This window comes from Ursus arctos, unplaced genomic scaffold (genome assembly GCF_023065955.2).
Source record: "Ursus arctos isolate Adak ecotype North America unplaced genomic scaffold, UrsArc2.0 scaffold_28, whole genome shotgun sequence".
NCBI classification, from domain to species: domain Eukaryota; kingdom Metazoa; phylum Chordata; class Mammalia; order Carnivora; family Ursidae; genus Ursus; species Ursus arctos.
Window position 1 is genome coordinate 7,287,674 of NW_026622963.1, and position 13,332 is coordinate 7,301,005.

The window sequence follows — 13,332 nt, forward strand, 5'->3', positions numbered from 1 at the left end:
GGCAAGGATTTTCCAGTGTTCAAGTAGACACTTTCTCTAGCAGTCCAATTCACTCCTTATCTCAGTGTTCATGCCTCAGCCAACTCCCAGAACCCACAGGAGGCATTAACAACTCAAAATCAATGTTCTGCAGCAACACCTATTATGCTATAGGTTTATAACATTCCTGTGCTCAAGATTTCCAGAAGTTCCTTTATCTTAGAGGGAGTAGGCTGTTTCCTATCATCATTTAAAAACACAAGTTAACAAAATTGAAATTATACAGTGATTTCTTTGCAGCCCTCAAACCGTATCCTACGGTCACAAAAAGGGCGACCTCAGATTTTAAAAGGATTGAAAATCCCCAGGATCACTAGCACGACCCGAATAAGCCCAAAGGAAAGGTGGTCTTAAGGGAAACCCTGACCTACCAGCTCATATTTCTCTTTCTGCTCCTCAAAGGAGAACATTCTAGAGGCCTGAGGCTGAGGGAGCATCATAGGAAACAGAAGTCGCCCAAAGGATTTCGTGTCCCCAGACCTTGGGTCTGCACTGGAGAGAAAGTCTCTATCAGATCCTTTTGTTACAACAGGAAAAAGTGGCTGGGAGAATTTTTAGTGCCAGGGCTTCCAGCAGCCTGTGGGGACAATGTAGAAGAGAGAACTCAAAGCTTCTGGGAAATCGGAGCTGTCCCTTGAGTGCGAAGTGGAAGTCCAAGATGATATTAAGGTGACTCCTTTCCATGAAATAACACTGATACAGAATCAATTGTTAATCCATAACATGGAAGAGCAGGCACTCAGAAGTCACCTTTCCAGCCACCACCTGTCAAACCCAAGCTCATGTCCTCACTCAGTGGGCACTTGCTGTTGTGGCCCCTGTGCTCACCCACTTCAGAGCGGTTCCCGCCCCCTCCTCTTGCAGCCCCTGCTCCTCACTTGTCAGCATGTGCTATTCGCCACCACAATCCCTGTCTCATCACTACGTTCGCCTCACCTGTTTGGCCTGCATCTTATCACCTTGCTCCTGGGTTCTTGAGCTCAATAGACATGAGCTCATATCCTGATGCCTCGCTGTGTGACCTTGGGTGAGTCACCGAACTTCCCTCTTCCCTCTTCTGTTAAAATGGTAAATATTTTCACCCGAGGAGATTCTCAACAAACACCAGTTCCCTTTCCTTCTATTGCTTTTCTTGATGTACAGGAGAACTTCTGTAGACCTCTCTGAGTCACGAGAGCACACCTTTCTCGTGGGGCCCCGGGAGTCCATCGGTTGTCAAAAGAGAATTTTTGACTTTTTGACTCTTTGACTTTGGCTCTGGCTTTCTTTTAACTAGGGTTTATTCTACTCTACCAGAGAAATGCTTTTCTTTTTACTTCCATATTTGCTGCCATTCCACATTCTTTAAAGTACACTAGCAGGCTGTTCTCTCACTAAATAACATTCCAAGGCGGCTATTGTCTAAGTTAGGAACAAGTATCATTTGTTTGTATTTCTTTGAATGTACCTTCTATGTTATCTTTAACTTGACTTTAAATAAAACATAATATGTATTGGGTGACTTCCATGTGTCAGATGCTTTTTGCAAACTTTATCTGCCTTTAGCATCGCCAAACCAACCCAATAAATTAGAATATATCATTAATAATTAGTGTTCCTAATTAGCATGTACTGTCACTTAATGAAGTACTTTTGTGGTCGAAGCGTAAGGAGGCTGGATTCTTTTCAAAATCCCTACTTCACTCGGTTTTCCACACCTGGGGTAGAGAATTTTCGTGAGCTGCTACAGCCCCAGGTGCTCCTTTCCACCTGGAATCAGGGACTCAAATATAGGCCTAATGCCTGGGAGGAAATAATCAGCTTGTTTAAGTGACAGCTGACATCAGGAAGCCTTTTGAGCCAGAAGAATGACATGATGACAGCAGTCTCTTGGGAAGATAAATTTCACAGCCACATGCAGGATAGATTACCTGAAGCCACAGCATTAGCCTTTCTTACGCTGACACATCTGGAGGGTATGATTTAAAAGCTCATAAATATGATCTGTTTAAAGACGAGACTGGTGAAAATTAAGAATTTCAGGTTCCACCAAAGAAGGTGAAGGAGCAGTATTTATCCAACTGGTTTGCATGTCCTAAATATTTGTGTACAGAAGTGCATAGTGTTAATGCGGTCACTTGGAAGCCATGTGTCATACCTGCCACTGCCCTACCTTTTGGCTTACGGTTGCAAGAGTCGAGGAATTCTCTGCAAGCATGAGAATTCTTCATCTGGCTGCCACCTGAATTATTGTTATGGAACACATTGAGTTTGACAGATAACCCTGTTCTTAGCCATCCTTCTAAAGAAGTGTGAAGGAGCCTTCATGTTTAAATATTTCAGCCCAATTTCTAACTTCTGAGCATGCGTGGAACACACAATGTCTTTATTTCTTAATGAAATGAATATCCAAATTGGATGCATCGATGGTTAGAAGAGAGAATCAGAAGAAATTATCCTGATTTGATTTCTTGCTCATTCTAGCACCAAAAAGGAAGCTCTTGGGTGGGGTAATCTTATCTCCTGTGGAACAGGATGCTTTTCCTTAAGTCATAAATATTTCGCAGCTTGATAAACCAGCAGTTTCCATTCCCAGGAAGACAAATAAGAAACACAGTAATGATTTCAGTGAATAATTTTGGGCCTAGGAATTTATTACAAAAGAAAGGGTAGTGTTATAGATGTTACCTCCCTTGGATGAATGCACACTGAATGAAAGGAGACAACATGGGAGAGCAGGAGAATAAAGAGAAGCTCTAGGAGATACAGAATCAATTGTTAATCTTTGTGAGAGAGGAGGCAACAGACTACAGGTAGAGCCCACTTGGAAGGGTTTTAGGGAAAGCCAGAGAACAGCTCCCAGAGATATGAGCAATAAGAAGGAATTAACCCTGTTTGGTTTCTTGGTCATTCTAGCTCTTGGTATATGTGGCCCTTGGCCACAGGCCCTGTTCTTACAAGAAGGGTTTCCCCTGGACTAAGGGACTATGCAATCAGCAGAGGAGAGAGAACCTGGGCTTTAAAGCCAGAAAGCCTTTCATTTGAACCCTCTATCACACCTCTGACCTTACCTTCTCTGAGCTTCAATAAAATAGCAAGAGTCAAGATTATTAAACAGGCTAACATATAGAAGGTGCCTAGCCCGTGGTGAATGCTCTCTGCATGATAGCTGTCACTTACAGACATGGTGCTTCTTACCGCCTGGGTCCCTGCAAACTGCTTGCATCCCTGCTTGCCTCTGCTTTCCACCCACAAATCCTCTAAGACTGTGCTCCAGTATGCCCAAGCTGTAAGCTCCATCCATAGCCGCCCTTGCTGTGTTTCTAAAATGAATGTAACTCCTTTACAATTTTTGAGGTTTTTCATAGCTGGTTTCCAACTCAAGCCAGAAAAGACTCACAAAATAAAAATATTTTTAAAAAACAGAGAGGTAATAAATTTATAAGTAAATCTCTGAAAATCTTGATCACCATTGTTCCAGAACATCGTGGAAATGGGAATGATCAGTTTGAATGCGAACGATCAGGTTTAACAGCTTGCCTGTTAAAACTCTGGCTTCAAACACCACCTGAGAATCATGCGTAAATAGAAGTGAGATTTCAGTGGACAGTGCAAACAGACCAGGCTCCTCTGCGAGTAGAGAGATGTGTGTGCCTTGTGTTAGAAAAAGGATGCCTGCGTATGCCCAGGGACGGGTCACTTGAAATGGGACAGACACACCCTCCAGGAGGAAAGCATACCAACATTTTCCCAGCCCCTATTCTATGCCAGTTCTAAATAGGTGTCTTCATCTGCATGTTCTCATTTAATCCTCACAAAGGATTTTTGAGAATTATACCTTAATGACTTTGTTTAAGACTCAGAAAAATGATGTCATCTGCAGGTGTAGAGCACATTAGGGATGCTCTCAGGCAGGTATGTGTCTAGAAGAAAAGACTTTTGGAGACAGGGGAACATAGAAGAGAAATTTCAGATGATGGAAATGGAAAGAAGGGGGGGCTTCAAGGAGTCTAAGCCAGGAATCCTAAAGGCAGGAAAATAGGCATAATGCAGGTGTAGAACTTCAAGAAAGATGTGGGAGGGCCAGGAGCAGAGAGAGGTTTAAATCCCAGCAAGTGAGCCTCAGGTGCAAGGTCAGTTAACAGCGGTCCTCCCACCCACTCAGGGCTTCTGGTTGGCTCTCCACCATCTCTTAGCTTCTCTCCTGCTTTGTTCCTTTCTTCTCTCTCCAGCCCTGGAAGCAAAACCAGACTCCTCCCATTAGGCCGTATCTCAGTTTGCCATTATCTCTTGTTGCCTTGGTTTCTGTCGACCCCAAGCAGTTTATCCAATATTTTCACAAAGACTTTGTTAAAAGGAGTTGCTCTTCTAGCTGGTAGATAAAAGCATTCTCACATGGTTATGGGGGCATCATAAGCACAAAGGAAAGAAGAGGGACCATTTGAGGTGAGGAGACAGTATCACCCTGCCTCGGCAGGAGCTGGAGGGCATCTCAGTGTCATGATAAGGGGTCCCTAGCAGGAAGTCCTCTCTCTGCCCTCCCAGGACTTGGTTCTTCATCTGTGAGGCAAGGAGCTGGGGGCCCCAGAGCCTCTCCTGCTGTCCAACACTGGGATTCTCAGGAGACTCTGTGTGAATGTGTGTCTTACCTCCACCCCAACCCCCCCCCTTAAAAAATCTCACAGGGAAAGGCTGTCCGAAGGTATTGTTTCTTTCCAGTTTGTAACCGAAAGGGTAGTAGTATCGCACTTTGTTTTGCCTAGACGGGAGAGTTGACTGTCACTTGGGGGTTGGTGTGCAACTTGAGAAAAGTAGAAAGAACATGAAGTAAACAAAAAGTGACCCCAAAAGCCAAGGAATCCCAGATTGCACGGGAATCACCTAAGGGTGCTGCTCAAACACAGATTTCAGTTCAGGAAGCCTGGGATGGGGGCCAGGATATCCAACAAGGTCTCAGATGATGCCTGTGCTTGCTGGTCCCTGGACCACACTTTGAGTAACAAGGGTCTAGAAAAGATCAAATAATGTTTATTATTCTTGATTTAAAAAAAAAAAAAAACTAAGACGAGGAGAAAAAATATATACTTTGGAAGGATTTCCATCCAAAAAGCCTAAAATGAAAATGTTTAGGGTGTTAGAGGAAAGTTCCACCCAAAGAGAGAGACTTAATGTGAACAAATCCAATGAACGAATTAATGATCGCCAAGATCTACACCTTGATCCTGGCTCTAAGATGACTCCGTCACGGGCCTGTGCACCCCCACCCCCACCCCCACCCCTTTACAGCATCGGTAAGGCTTCTGCCTGAAATAGGCAACATTTCTGTTTTTCCAGGTTCCCACACCATGGACCTGGAAGTCTTCCCTACTTTGCCTTCGATAGAGCACCCTTCAGTCCTTTGGCTGGTCCTTCGCGTAACATCGTCAGTGTGCCTTTGCCCTCCATTCTAATGCCCTCTTTCCATCCAGGCCCCCTTCCCTCTGTGCCCATCCAAATGTAGCTGTCTTTGTGCTTCTCGAACTCCCAATCTCTCCATCTCCACTTCACACCTGTGTCTGCTAAGCATCTGCCGAAAACAGCATTTCCATGTGTTGTTCCCGACTCCATAGCCTTGGGACTCAAGCCCCCGAACTTTTCCCTCTTCATGTCCCCACCCACCCAGCCAGCCAGCCAGTCTTCTCAGCCATCCCTGGAGATCATCCAGTGACATCCAAAAGCCCATTAACTCCCAACGTTTAATGCATTTACGCAGATTTCTAAGCATTGTCTTGAACAATCTGGAAATAAAAGGCCTGAATTGTTCACTAACATTTTTAAATGCTCCACAAAAATGTTTTGAGAAGCGAAAGTCCTATCTTAGCAACCATAAATCAGCCTGAATTGCTGAGCCCACCCTTCTGGTGTTTCTGAACAATTACCCTTTAAATGTTCAACCACTCTTTCCTGTCCCTAAACTAGTTGCTTAGGTGAGTGCCCTTTTACCAAGGCTTCTAGGTGCCATCTTGTGGAGAGAGATGCAAACAGGCACGTTTGGAGAGATGCTGTGCGTCAAGGAAATGACAAGGATGAAAGCAGGAGTCTTCCTCACTGCATTCTGATTGGTGCTCGATTCACCCACAGTCCTCTGAGGGCCTTCTGGTCCACACCTGCAGACTCAGGCTGCCTGAGCCCAGGAGGCTGTAGAAATGAGGCCAGGGTACAAGAAGCCTCCATCCAGGGGCGCATTCATCAACGCAACTCACTGTTGCCCTTTCGCTAATACTTGCTTCCAGAACTTCACCCTATAGAATGTAGACAGTGTCTCTCTGCTCCTTTCTTCAGAAAACTTCCTGATCCTGACCCCTTCGCTGCCCAAGCCATAGTATCTGACAGACCTGCCCCGCATGGTATGGGCCCCTCCTGGGCCCTGTAGAGCTTCCATACAATCTGACCAAGTATTTGATTTTTTTTCTAAATATATATACAGGGGTTTTTTTTTTTTTTTTTTGAAGTTTGATTCTTTTGAATCACTTTTCTTTTTTTCCCATTTTTTAAAATTTAAATTCAGTTAATTAACATACAATGTATTATTGGTTTCAGAGGTGGAAGTCAGTGCTTCATCAGTCTTATATAACACCCAGTGCTCATTACATCACGTGCCCTCCTTTATGTCCCATCTGCCCACCCCACTCCCTTCCGGCGACCCTCAGTTTATTTCCTGTGGTTAAGAGTCTCTTATGGTTTGTCTCCCTCTCTGACTTCGTCATTTTATTTTTTCCTCTCTTCCCCTATGCTCCTCTGTTTTGTTTCTTAAATTCCACGTATCAGCGAGATCATATGATAATTGTCTTTCTCTGACTGACTTATTTAGCTTAACATAATACCCTCTAGTTCCATCCACATGGTTGCAAATGGCAAGATTTCATTTTTTTGATGGCTGAGTAATATTCCATTGTATATATGAACCACACCTTCTTAATCCAGTTATCCGTTAAAGGACATCTGGGCTCTTTCCACAGTTTGGCTATGGTGGACATTGCTGCTATAAACATTGGGGTGCAGGTGTCCCTTCGGATCACTACATTTGTATCTTTGGGGTAAATACCCAGTAGTGCAATTGCTGGGTTGTAGGGTAGCTCTATTTTCCACTTTTTGAGGAACCGCCATACTGTTTTCCAGAGTGGCTGCACCAGCTTGCATTCCCAACAACAGTGGAGGGAGGGCTCCCCTTTCTCTGCATCCTCGCCTTCATCTTTCATTTCCTGACTTGTTAATTTTAGCCATTCTGACTGGTGTGAGGTGGTATCTCATTGTTATTTCTATTTGTATTTACCCGATGCCGAGTGATGTTGAGCATCTTTTCATGTGTCTGTTCTGACCAAGTATTTTAAACAGAATTCTTTTTAAACAGAGAATTTACCATACAGCCTTACATTTTAGGATTAAGGTGGAGGGACTTCTGGGTGGCTTAGTCAGTTAAGTGTCTGCCTTTGGCTCAGGTCATGATCCCAGGGTCTTGGGATCGAGTCCCGCATCGCATCGGGCTCCCTGCTCAGCGGGGAGCCTGCTTCTTCCTCTCCCTCTGCCTGCCGCTCCCCTTGCTGTACTCTTGCTGTTCACTCTCTCTCTGACAAATAAATAAAATCTTTATTTAAAAAAAGGATAGTGGACGTCCAGAGGTTTCTACTATTCGATACAAAAGTATATACACTCTATTTTTATAATAAAAGCAGTTGTCATTGTCATTTTTCATTCATGCCCCCTCCCATTTTAAAGCATCGGGAGGAAGACCATGAAAGTGAAACATTGGAACTTTACAGTTTGGAGCACCCCCACTCTCCACGGAAGGACGACCCTCATGGCAAGCAGGGTGGTAATTCTCTTACAGCGTGTGAAATGTTTCCCTCTCAGGGCTTTCATCAGATTTGTAAACATCACTGCAGCTGATTCTCACCCAATTTTATCCGACGAGCGCGCCAACATTTCTTCCAGTTAAGTCACTGGGTAAAGGTGCTCTTCTCTAATGAAATAGGATGAGGTACTGAAAAGCGACAACCATAAGCTTGATGAAAACCAGATCACTAGGTTCACAGTTGCCTTCGTTAGGGAAGCCAAAATACCTTTCATCCCATGGACCGTTTCTTCTCTTCAAATGAATGACAGTGTCAGTTTGTTTCCCATGGATTCCTGTTTCTAATTTAATTTTGTCGACGTACAGCAAATTCCTCTGACTTTAGACATGGCAGGATTCCTCACACTGGGGCTGTATCTCTCTTTTTCAGAAACAGTTTAGCACCAGAAGACACTTTAGAGATGATCCAGTTGAGGGAGAAAATTGGTCCTATAATTCTGATCTCTTGATGCCTCAACCGGCTGCTCTTTCATTCAACGAACACTAACTGAGTACCTACTGTATACTGGGCACCCTGCTCCTTCCAGTACATCATCCAGCTCACACGGAAATTAAGCCAAATGGCAAGCTTAGAGAACCCGAAGATACTGGTTGGTGTGATGGCAGTGTGGGGATGGGTTTTTATTTTTACCGGATAATTAAGTATTCTTTCCTCATTAGCTTCTGACATGGACAGAGTGATGTTTGGGTGCCTCTGTGGAACTGCCATTGTTCTCATTCTTTCTGGGAGATCTATCGTGCTCTTCTCTGGTGCCCCACGAGCTATGGATTACGCCAGAGGGGTGATCCTCAATCAGTTGGAGGTGATTCCGTTACTACGGGGACATTTGGCAATGTCTAGATACATTTTCGTTTATCCCACTGAGTGGAGGGATGCCACTGGCATCCAGAAGCCCAGGGTGCCGCCAACCATCCTATAAGGCAGAAGACAGCCCTCACGCCCAGGAATTTTGTGGCCCAAAATGTCCCTAGAGCCATGGTTGAGAAATCCTGGCCATGAGGGAGAAGGTAGGAAGTTGAGATGCTGAACTTCCAACCCCTGCCTCATTATTTATGTTGGAGTTCTGCATTTCTGCATCAAGTTTGGTTTGAAAAGTATGTTTTTTCTGCTTAAAAAAAAAAAAGCACAACTCTTTCCCCTCTGTTTTAGGGTTGAGACAGATTGGGACAAGTCAAGTGGGTGGCATACAGGAAATAGGTGAGGGCAATCCGGAGTAAATCTGGAAGCATCGGCCTGAGCCTCAGTCTTGGCCACACAGGGCTCTGCACATCTCCCTCCTGCCTTGATATACTACACGGAATCACGGGATCCTGTCCACCTTCCAGTTTAGTCCAGAGGTTGGCATTTTCTTCTATAAAGCACTAGATCATAAGTATCTTGGGACACCTGGGTGGCACAGCGGTTAAGCATCTGCCTTCGGCTCAGGGCGTGATCCTGGCGTTATGGGATCGAGCCCCACATCAGGCTCCTCTGCTATGAGCCTGCTTCTTCCTCTCCCACTCCCCCTGCTTGTGTTCCTTCTCTCGCTGGCTGTCTCTATCTCTGTCGAATAAATAAATAAAATCTTAAAAAAAATTAAGTGTCTTGAGTGCTGTGGGCCATACTATCTCTGTCGCAACAATCCAACCCTGCTGTTATAGCACAAAAGCAGCCCTAGACAATAAGTGAACAAATGGGCATGTTTGTGTTTTAATAAAGCTTTATTTACAAAAACAGGCTGTGGGCCACATTTGGCCTGTGGGCTGTCATATGCCAACCTCTGATTTAGACCCTAAGTAGGAATCATGTTTGTTTTACCCTCATGTCTCCCTGCCTACTCCTTATTGGCACATAGTAGGGTTTGCCTCGGGGAATATTTCCTGAACTCTATTGGGGGTCAATCGTGCAGGCATAAGTGCTAGCAGATTTTAATGAGAATAACAACAGGGGAAAGACCCATCCAGCATTTCCCAGAGAATTTCTATGTATTGTTTAACTGTTTTCCTATGTTGGACACTTAGGATGTTTCTGGGTTTTTTTTAATTAATAATGACAACTGTGATGAGCTGCTTCCTACAGAAATCATTGGTCTAATTTCTTATTTCCTTAGCGTAAATTCCTAGAAGAAGAATTAGGGTCAAACAGTGTATATTGCTAAATGGCTTTCCAGGAATGGAAAATAAAGCTAAACGGCTTTCCAGGTATTGGTGTACATTCCCGACAGTAAGAAGAGGGAGAGATTTATCATTATGCAAAGGACTTCTTTCAATAGAATGTCATGAATAAAAGTCTTGGCATCCATATGTATCTCTACAAATTAGCTTACTGCAAATGAAAGTAAATTGGTGTTATCTACTAATCATTTTAATAATAACATTCTCCCACACTGTTGCGACAGCGGGATTATTAAGGCACGTTGTGTTACCTGTCCGTGTCATCTGGCCAACCAGTTGAGGTTACCGTATCTGGTGTGTTTATTGAGCACACACAGAAACATCTGCTTCCCATTAGGGAATTAGAAGCTCCACTATCTGTATGCCTGGCACAGGCCTCCCCTGCCATCCTGTACAGAGGCCTCCTCCCAGTGAAATCCACCAGCAGATATGTCATGCAGATTGCCCATTTCCCTCGGGAAATTTCATTTAGGTTCATTTCAGCACATAATTGGGGGCAATTCTGGAGCGATTTCTCTTGTGATGGCATGCAACATGTAAAATTTTCCTACAACATGTTGCACAAATCACTGGAAGAATCCTAAGGATGTCTGATAGTTGTCCAATTGCCTTTGTAACAACAAGAAATCTCTCTTTTGAACTGCAGTGCATGGTAAAAAAAAAAAAAATGAAATAAAGGTAGATCAAGGAGCAGATGTTCATTCTGACCCTTTTCACGAGGTGCTGTTGGAACTGGAAGGGTGAAGGGGCCACGCAGGGTGCCTTACCCTTATGGTGAACGTTGGCCTTTTCTTAGCTCTTTGGAATTCTCTGACTTTCTTCAAATGAAGACGAGAATATCTGTGACTGAGAAGTACTAGAGAGTGTTCTAGAAATAGGAGTGGGTCCGTGCTTACGTGATGATGGAATTTACTTAAAAATGGATAGGTTCCCGATGAAACCCGTATATGAAGACAATAATTAACAAAACCCCATGTTTTCTGAGAAGCCGTCCTATTCCAGCATTTTGCTACATGCCTTCTACGTTTTCCTCATTAGATCCTCCCAGCATTGCTGTGAGATGGACAGTGTACCATCCCCAGCCACAAAGAACCGGAGGCTCAGGATGGCTAATTAACACACCCAAAGATTAGCGCTTCTAAGCGGCAAAGCCAGCACAAAACCCGGGTCCACTCGGGTGGCGCACTTGAAGCCCCCACGAATGGCGCTTGGGTGGCGCCTCTGAGTTTGGAGACATAGACCAGCATTATTAAGTCATCCCCATCAGAGACCCAACCGACCAGCTTCCTAAGGTGCAAGCCAGGATTCAGGCCTGATTCACTTCTGGGCATAGTCCCCTGAAAGATCTGGGCGGTGGTAGAGATGCTTTCCGTGCTGACCCCAGAAGGAAGTGACCATCCAGCCCCGAGGAGGCAGGATGTCACCTTTAGTTCTTGGCAGCACTTGTTGATGAGGCTACACGCTTCACTGAAGCCAACCTCCAGGCCATCTGGACGTCGGTCAGGAAAAACTGCTTCAGCCCTCCCTCCCTGTGTCTAGATTCCTCCAGAGTGGCTGTGCTATGCAGGAAATCTGGCGTGTGGGGGTGGCATGCGTGGAACTGTGCAGAGCATTTTAATATGATCTCTGTTTCACAAGATAAAATGACATTTAGGCTGGCTGTGGTTGTCTGAAGCCAACCTTGTGATCATCCCTTTCTAATTGGGCTGGGGGCTGAGGATTCAGGGGATGTCTGTCCTCATCTTCGACGGCTCTCATTTGTCCTTGAAATATCCCCGACACCCTATTTAGAAGAGAGAGACTCACTAGCCTGTCTGTTCTTCCTACTCTGGGACCCTCTGCACAGCAGCCAAAGTTATCATCTGGAAAACAAATCCGAGCATGGCCCTCCCTTTCTTGAGACAGCCATTGGTTGCTGATGCCATCAGATAAAATTCTGATTTCTTCATCCTGGCGACCAAGATTCTTAAACACTTCAGCTGCATTTCCAGCCTGATTTCATCCCTCCCAGCAACCCTACACTTGAGCCGTGTCGTTCCACCAACATGCTTTCCTACTTCCTAAGTGTTCTTTCCTATTTCATGCCTTGTGCACAGCATTCCCTTTACTGGAGTGCCCCACGAGGATGAGACCAGTCTGGGACAAACTAAGTCCAGGGGCAGCAGGAATGGAAAGGGAGGAGAGTGGGGCAAGGACTGTGTGCCCATCTGCTTTTCTCTCCATCTTCTCCATCAGTAACAATCAGACACATGTCCTTAATTTGGTGAGAATCTTGCTTTGGCAATGCGGTGTTTTGTTTGTTTCTTGCTTTCTTTCAAAGCCAGGGAGAACCCAAGGGGTCAGGGATGGAAATCATGCATGGAAAACATTTTCCTTATTTTTGTACTAAAATGTGCATGGGGCAGGGGCAAGAAATATTTGAGGGAGGAGAAATACATAGCAAACATGGCATTTTGAAAGGTTAATTGGATGTGGATGAACATATTGAGATGATATTCTGTTGTTGTCAGGGATAATGTTTTACGGAGAAGCTATTTGTGAAGAGAGACCAGTTATTATTGATGGACTGATGTGCCCTCAGGAATATGGAAGTAATAATGCAAAGGTGCAGTGCCTACAGAAAGATGTCAATCAAGCGTGAGGTTGGAGGGGAAGCCTGAACACCTTCTGATTTGACTCTGCATATAGGATTTGACCTGTAGGGCCCCCATGAACAGACCCAAGGGTATTTCACAAAATCGAAAGTGGATTTCAAATGGTTTGTTGACCACTTTGCCCCGAGATGTGGTCTGATGATTGCTCTTAGAATTCGAGAACCAACACAAGCCCGTAATTCAAACATGTGTTTTAGAATCCCATTCTGATTTCAAGTGTCATTCCTGATCCCCAGAACCCAGTGAACAGATCCTGTCATCCCAGGACTTCATTGTCCAGACTATCATCTGCTCCCTTCCATCTGCCCATAGAAATGTGACAGAATTCTTTGCTGAGACCACACGTCCAAATTTTAGGTTCAGGAAGCGTGATCGTGAGCCCTATGGGATCAGCTCTGGAAGTGGGAAAGGATGGCATGAAGATAATGAACTGGTTTAATTTCGTTCCAAGGTTTAATTTTTTTTTTATGCAAAATAAAATTGCCCCAACAGAAAACAAGAACAGGGAGGAGAAAGATAAAGCGAAAAGGTCTAGAATGAGTAATGGGAAGAATCTTTTTGGGGGAAATTCAGGAAGGTCAATCGAGTTCCTTTAAACACCGATAAGCCTGCCTG

General features: G+C 44.6%; 1 protein-coding gene across 3 annotated transcripts in view; it reads left to right on the plus strand.

Moving 5' to 3' along the window:
- The window catches only part of THSD4 (thrombospondin type 1 domain containing 4), a 551,960-nt gene that overhangs the window by 432,277 nt on the left and 106,351 nt on the right, over positions 1-13,332 (plus strand). The window lies entirely within an intron of this gene.